This window comes from Strigops habroptila, chromosome 3 (genome assembly GCF_004027225.2).
Source record: "Strigops habroptila isolate Jane chromosome 3, bStrHab1.2.pri, whole genome shotgun sequence".
Lineage (NCBI taxonomy): Eukaryota > Metazoa > Chordata > Aves > Psittaciformes > Psittacidae > Strigops > Strigops habroptila.
Window position 1 is genome coordinate 18,693,728 of NC_044279.2, and position 8,432 is coordinate 18,702,159.

General features: G+C 34.9%; 1 long non-coding RNA gene across 1 annotated transcript; it reads left to right on the plus strand.

Annotated features, from left to right (window-relative positions):
* Positions 1-3,019: 3,019 nt before the first annotated feature.
* On the plus strand, positions 3,020-7,745 carry LOC115605846. Its single transcript, XR_003990744.1, has 3 exons — positions 3,020-3,097; positions 5,528-5,751; positions 7,674-7,745. It is a non-coding gene; the product is annotated as an uncharacterized LOC115605846 (long non-coding RNA).
* Positions 7,746-8,432: the final 687 nt, after the last annotated feature.

Sequence of the window (8,432 nt, forward strand, 5' to 3'; positions counted from 1 at the left end):
AGTCTTACTGCCATGGAAAGTAACATAGGAGTTATTGTTCACAGTTTTAGGAGAAGCACCGGGCTTTTAAATATAACTAGAATTGATGTGAAAAATCCAAAAAAAAAAAAAAATGGGTGAAGTACAACCACAATGACCTTCATATTTGGAAAACATAAGCATTTCTCACTGCAAAAATATAAAGCTCTCTGAGCAACTTCTGATGTCTTTGATTTATCATTTAACTATGACTCACAGATGTGACAGTGGTTGGAGGCAGGTAAATAGCAATAATCTCTTGAGGTGTCAGTTAAAACTGACAGAATTTATGAGGAGTTGCATTCTTTTCTCACATCCCAACTTTGATTAAAAATTGAAGGATATTTTCAAAGCTTCTAAACAGATCTGTCAGAACAAAATTTACAAAAGAACTCTAATTTCAGATTATTTTGTTCATTAATGGCTTGTTAACTTTAAATTTCTCTGACTAAATATTACATTGGTTTCCAGTATTGAGGTTTTAGATCTTTATAAATATTAAAATCAAAATGAATTCTTAATTTTAATAAATTATGAGTTTTGAAATTATTTGAAGGCAACATTACAAATTTGAAGTTGTACGCGCTTTAGTCCTTGGTATATTTCCCTTCAGAAATTTTAAGCAGACATGTCAAAGAGAAAAGGAGGAATATGGAAAAGGAAAAAACATCTCAAACCCAACTATCCAACACAAAAGTGAAAGCAACAGTTTATATCCAAAGAGTTAGTAAGCATGTGGAAGGATTTCTGTCGCCAAATGAGTTAATCAACCTCTAGGAGAAATCAGAGACATGAAAGGTAAATACTTGAAACATGAACTTCCATACTAAAGGTATCTTAATATCACAACAATACTGACAATCAACTGACAATCAACTGACAATCAATATGGAACAATATGGGAGCCATAATGTATATTTTTCACTAACACAAATTTCCATTGTAGTATTTTCTGGTGGGCAGGGAGGCAATTGTCTCACTCCATATGTATATGTTTTCAAGTTAACTTTCAGTTCAGTCTTTGGTAATACTATGTTAGAAGGCTCACTTCTCAAGCTATCAGAAACTGCAAGCCTGGAAGAACAAGCTAAGCATAGATTCAAAAACCCATTGAGTTTCATTCCTGATTTTGTCTTAACATAGATTCTCATCTTGTGAAATTTATCACTGTTGTGGTTTAAGCCCAGCTGGTAACTCAGAACCATGCAGCCACTCGCTCACTTCCTGCTTTTTTTCCCCCTGCTATTGGTGGGATGGGGAGGAGAATTGAAAGAATGTAAACCCCAAGGGTTGAGATAAGAACAGTCCAATAACTAAAGTACAATACAAAACTACTACTACTACCACCAATAATAATAATGATAAGGGAAATAACAAGTGAAATAACTAAAAAGGAAGGGGAAAAAAAACAATAAAACAAGTGATGCACAATACAATTGCTCACCACCTGCCAGCCAATACCCAGTCCGATCCGAGCAGCAATCTGGGTGACTCCCCCCAGTTTATACACTGGGCATGATGTGCTGTGGTATGGAATACCCCTTTGGTTAGTTTGGGTCAGGTGTCCTGTCTCTGCTCCCTCCTGGCTTCTTGTGCCCCTCCTCACTGGCAGAGCATGAGAGACTGAAAAGCCCTTAATCAAAGTAAGCATTACTTAGCAATAACTAAAACATCGGTGTGTTATCAGCACTGTTCTCAGACTAAAGCTGAAACACAGCACTGCACTAGCTACTAAGAAGGAGAAAAACAACTGTTACAGCTAAACCCAGGACAATCATTACCACAGCTCCACTGGCATTTCTGAAAGTATTCTGAGTTATGGCTGCAGAAGTTCTGACCTGATGTATAATGTTAGCAAAAAGTTGCTGTGTGCAATTACAATTACTGTTCAAGTATCAGAGAGATGACATTTTAGCAATGGTTAGAAATGCTTTCCTTAATAGCTCTTACATTTTCTTTGTTCCTCTTGTCTTTCTATTCAATGTCACATTTTCAGCCAAAACCATCCCATAAGGGGCCAGATGTGGCTGCCTTTATATAGGTAAATACAGTGGCATGTCACATAACCACAGAGTAAAGTTTTCAGGATACAGAAGGTTAAGAAAAGCTACCAGCAATTTGCATTGCTCCACACTATGTATCCGTAGCACAAAGCGCAGCTCTGGTCCAACCCTTGACGTATACCAGTATGGCTGTCCTGGGAGAACGCCAGACATGATTTTAAAATTTGGCAGTTTCCCTGACCAGTATACTCTAGATCCTAACATCTTTGCAAGGAAAACTCTGTTCATTTGTACTGCTTATGTTTAGAAGATGTTCCTCCATTCCGCCAATTCTCTGGTGGCTTGTGGAAACATAAAATGGCCCACAGAATATAAATCTAGAGAGGTATCCTAGGAAAGCATGTGCTCACTTTCAATTCAAATGTAATTAAAAACTGCTATGGATACTTATTATTATAATAATTCATGAATAAAATTAATTATCATGAGATTAGTGTTCTAATTATTAAAATCAATCAGAACTCTTGTATAGCTTGTATTTCTTGCAACCTGTGCAACTATTTATTTAATTCAGTAGCTTTCTTATTGCTTAAAGAGAAGGATATAATTAATGAAAAAAATTCATAGCTGGCAGCTAAGAGTTTTAGCTAGTTACCTTGTCAACCACCAGATGCTTTAAAAAAATAAATGCAGCATAAAATAAGCAGGAAAGTTTGCACAGTCCGTTCCATCTTCATACAAGAGTACATTTCAGTTCTATGTAAAAGTTTGTCTTCTATCTATATTAATTTTATAAATAAATCTTCCTTCTTTTTCATCACTTTGTTTTCAGCAAAACCACTAGGACTGCAATCATACGATATAGTTTTAACCTTCTAAACATTAGGTTTCAAATTAACTGTTTTCCCACACAGACCATCGCCTATAGAGACAATTCACCCCACTGAAAATAGGTGTCTAAGATACACTGAGATAACAATTCCATTTCCAATTTTTAGGTCACATGTCCTTTACTGAATTACAGTACAGAAGTCCAGGTTGATTTTTTTCCTTCATCTTCCTGAAAAGACCCTGAAGTAAGTGTTTTTAGACTAGTAATATTCTTGGTGTGTTAATCTATTTTCCACCAAATCATCCTGAAAAAAACTGAGGTGGCCTTTCAAATTTTTTGTTTTCTCTGCTTTTGTTTTTGCTATTTTTTTACTTTAAAACATAAGGGTTTAAATCACAAACTAAGAAATTGAACTCTGACACCATGTAGTGTGATAGGGAAGTACCATGGAGTTTAGCAGATACCTTCTGGCACAGCAGTGCAAAAAAACCACATGGGCATATTAGAGATGTTATAATCAGCAGTGTCTAACACATACACACACACACACACACACACACAAAGATCTCACAAATAGAAAATACAGAATCATATATCTGAACAAACCTATTTAGTCATTATAAAAGTGAACTTTTTTTGAGAATTAATTCAGGGCATTGATAATGACAAACAAATATGCTTTCTTGACTGCTGGGAAGCACGTGAAACAATAAAAAACAGGATTTCAAAAGACTGCCTTTAATAAGTAACTATTTTCACTTCACTAATCAGAAAAGCGCTTGTTCTGCACCATTAGTAGATTTAGAAGTTGTTCAGTTTAAAGTCTATGCTTACTTCTGTCACACGTATAATCCATTTCCACTTAAAGAAAAAAACAAACAACAAAACTTTACAAGTTTTATATTGATTACATGCTCATTTTTGAATGTTACTAATGTCAGGTCCAAAAGTAATTATTGTTCTAAATACTCAGAGTGTAAATGTTATACATTGCTTGCATCAATAACTGCAGAACAATAAAATGATTGCCTTTTCTGTTTATCCAAACCCTCACTCTTAAAAGAATTTTCTTTTTGGTTTCATATTTCCAGTTGGATGAAGGGAACTTCAGGTAAGAGTCTTTCATTAGAGGAATGTCTGATTTAATTAATCTTTAATTATTATGCAAAACAAATGAAAGGATAGCTTCAATCAGCAAATTCATTTGCAACATTTATCAACTAGTTGATCTTTATCACCCATCCAGATGACAGTAAATCAAATGTACACCCCTTTTTAATTCAAGAAGCAAGTGATTAAAATGTCCATAAGACTCCTTATCCTAACTAAATCTAATTGTGTGTGAATAATCAATTCAGTTGTGTGATGAATGTACCATCACAGAATCTAGTCCATAACCAAATAATATTTTAAACTATACTTGCTATAAAAGGCACATTCTTAAACTCATGTCTTCAGACATTTCTTTTTCTTCCTTATTCACTTGTACAAACATAATACATACCATACTAATTTCATAATTTTTTTCTTGCTTTCTCCTTGAAATTTCACATTAACTGGGGTTGTCTTCACTTGACTTATAATTGTAACACATTCCAAACACAGATATATATCCCATGAAAAAAATCGGCTTAAGATAAACACAAGAAGTATTACTGATTTTTACTGCAAAGGTTTTATTGGTCCAAATCAAATTTTTATGTTTCCCATTGGACAGCTTTAATTCTTAAGATTGTTCCTGCTTGACTAAATATTTCCTCCACTTAGCATGAAGACAAAGGAACCATAACTGTATTTGTTTATTGCAAAATATAAAAGGTACCAAAATCACACATTCTTCCTCAGAACAAATTTCTTGACCTCTGCTGTTCTTAAATACTTACAAACCCATTCTTTTTTTCACCTGGACTTCTAAGATTCCTTATTTAAGGTTTCATGAACTTTTTGGTTAAGGACAAAAATCTCATTTAGAGGACTTAAATAGGATTTCAAACCTTTAGGGATTTGTTCATCAGTAAGTAATTAAATAATGATGAACTAACATGACAAATAACCTATTTTTTTTTCTAATCTAGCTTTAGCTTATACCACACTCTATTCCATTTTTCTTCAAGTATGCATGCATAAAATGAGACCTTTTCCCTTCCCCTCATCTTCAAAATAGTTACAGATATCTCACTGTTGAATTGACCAAATACATTAAAGGGAGAACAAAAACTTTATAATTATCTACATTTAGTTGCTTAACTAAACCCAAAGAACCAGCTGTAGGGTCTTGAAATTACTGAAAAGTAAGAAACTTGAAAAGGAAAAAGAATCTTTAATATATCTTTATACATAATTTATATTTTTATATATTTTATATTTTTTACATTTTCTATTTATACTTTATATATTATATATAATCTTTCATTCTTTCTATATACAAAGGTGAAAGAGACAAAATAGGATTTACATAAGAAACCTGATATCAGAACTAGAAAGCTCTATTGCCTCCCACACCCACCCTTTGGAGATGAACAATCCTGATGTAGAATAGAGTCCTCATTTTGTTTTGATTTGTATGGTTATTATTGTTTGTTATTATTATTATTCATTACCCAATATGGGTGAAATGTTTGAAAGATGACCCTAGTAACAATGCAGTTTTATTAACTACCACTTTCCTCCACAGTAATGATACGTTTGAGAGAAATGTGTACTCATCTGAAACAGATTCTGTAGCTATCAATGAAAATGCACCCATCAGACAACAGAGGGCTGATCCTACGTGAATATACAATCCCATCAGTCAGCTGGCTTCAAGAGCTCTGCTAATTTAAGCCTTCCTCGTATCTGGCTCAAACATATTTCACATGATTAGATGCCATCCACAGCCGCTCTGCTGGGTCATCAATGGTAGGTTTCCTATACACATGCAGAAAAGTAGAGAATTAAATAAAGAAAAAGTTATGCTGTATCCTTAGGGCAAATATACCAACAAACGAAAATGTAAAGATACACTCAACTGAATTAAAAAGTTGCTTCACTAAGTCAAGTTAAGGAATTATTTATTCCCTACAGTCTGGAATATTATTTGCCTTCATTGTACTCCAGGCCTTGATTTGTGTGTGAATGTGAATACTTTAAAACTAAAGACTTACAGATTTTTCGCTAGTGAAGTGTTTAGTGGGACAATTTGCCAGGATTTTTTAACATCATAGAAAGTGATTCCATTAAATTATTAAGCAAGTGGTTTAATTATGCAAACTTTCACACTTCTAACTGAAAAGCAGATGTTTTATTGGAAAACATATTGCTTTGCGAGAGCAATAGCTAGGCACATTGTCGCAGATTAAGACCTACTGACAGTTTGAGGGCTAAGGGCATTTAGATACCAAAACACTTTAATCAGAGATTTATGCAGTTTTACAAATTACATCACTTCTTTGTTTTGTGGGAGAGAGCTCGTGGTCCCAAAGAGAAACAGGATGAGTCAGGGTGCTGTACATAGTCCTGGACAGGGTCATGAGGTCCCCTGGGCTCTCTTCTATTCCCTGGTTTCTCTAGAGGTTGAAGACAGTCTTGGCTCCTGGTACAGGATCATCACGGTTTCTCCCCCCAGTCTTTGACATACTCTCAGTGCCCCCAACACTCTTAAATTCTTGTGAGTTATAGGCTTGGATAGAGCAAACCTTGTTAGCGATTAGCCCATTCAAATTGTACTTTCATTTTCTTATTTGCTGTTGCCATTTTTGGCACTCACAATCTGTTCCAGACACATCTGGACACATTTGCACTTCTTAATGATCAAAATATTGTTTGCATCATTTAATTATTTATTTTCTTGAACACACCTAACTTACTCATTTTTTTGAGGCAGCTGGGTGACCGTATTTTAATTATTTTTTTTGAGAAGAAAAATTCAGTTAAGGTTTTTACGGTCTGTACTGACTGTGCCTGGCTCGTGTTAGTGCTGAAATCGTTGCTATTCCTTCCCTATGCAGGAAAGTAGCAGATAGGTAATATACTTCCAACTGCCAAGATCCTGTTCAAAAGTTTTCTGAGATCCAAATGCATGAGTCACTTCTGATTGTTGTTTTCAAGCTTAATGAATCATATATATATATGCCTGTTCTTAAAAGACAGTGAAAATAGAATTAATTCCTGTTTATTTCTTAAAATTAACATGAGAACTTCTCAAAAGATGGATGGATTTCATGTAAGCTGACAGGGAAAAGCAAACTAATTCTTTAAAGAATCCCATACAAGTGTTTGGAAACTGCTCTGAGAAACCATGAACATCATCTGCATGTAGCAGAGACTCCCAACAGCCTGGAAGCTTCTCCCTTTTTCTAAATATCATCTCCCCTTAAAATGGAATATTGGGGGAGGAGGGGGAGGTGGGCAGGTATTTTACATTTTGGGCACTGAGAAAAAAATCTTTCCTCACCTGAAAGCGAAGGCTGTGTTTACCTTCCTCATAAGATAAAGGTTCAAATTTCCCTGATAAAGTAATTATTTAGCAAAGAGTCAGGTGCTTTAGTAAGCTGCAATAAAACTGATACTGAGGATATCCCCTACAGAAAACCAGGAAACAGTTCTCTCCTATAGCTCCTTTCCCCAGTGCTCTGTTCAGGGAAGGAAACAAGTCCCTTGCTCTTTAACACTTGTCTGAAAAAAGGGGAACAAGAGCTTAGCTGGAGAAGCTGATTTTCTCAGCCCGACACAGTCTTGACCTGTGCTGTTTAAATTACAAAACATGATGTGTGGCACAATTGAAGTACAGCCCTTGTAGAAACTTTTTCTTTTCTTCCTTTTTTTTTTTTTTTTGGTTATAGGAAAAGATAATGCACACCTTGAAGCATATGTACAAGTCTGAATTCTAGAAAGATGGGAGAAATCACGAAATCCAATGCAAAAACTACCTTTGTTGTTGGAAACATGACTCCACCTATGACTGTATGTAAAAGAAATACATGTAAAAGAAATACATGTAAAAGAAATACAAGCTTAAAGTAAACACTTAAAGGTTATGATCTACCATGATATGTACACACAGGCACTTTGCAAATGTTGGCATTATAAGTTTCCAACTAGTGATTGTGTATCAGTCTTTGGCACTGCGGTTTGCTTGCCAGAGGAACATTGCCCCACTGTGCTCTTTTCATGTAGTAACGGTGAGCTGAAATAGTAATGTGAGCCAAACTCAGGCAGTTCTATCTGAGTGTTAACTGATTCTGTTGCGTAGTTTCACAGTAGCTGGATGGAAGCTGGAAGGTTAATTGAGAGAATAAGGGCAGCATACCCTGACATGACAATTTATGCTAGCTTCCATTTTCAAGTTGGTTCTTCTCCAACTCAGCTGGATTATGGGCAAAGAAAGGCCACAAATTTACATTGTAGGAAGAGTCAGTCAGTCTGTAAAGGATGTAAACATATTCAAAGATACCGATTTAAAAGTGTTTTACACAGAATAAAATATTAATAATATATAATCACCTATACAACATATATGATTGAAGGTAAATCATTACCAGAAGTGTAACCACAAACATAACATTGTTTGATTTATTTTAGTAGAGAAGTATGTTCAAATT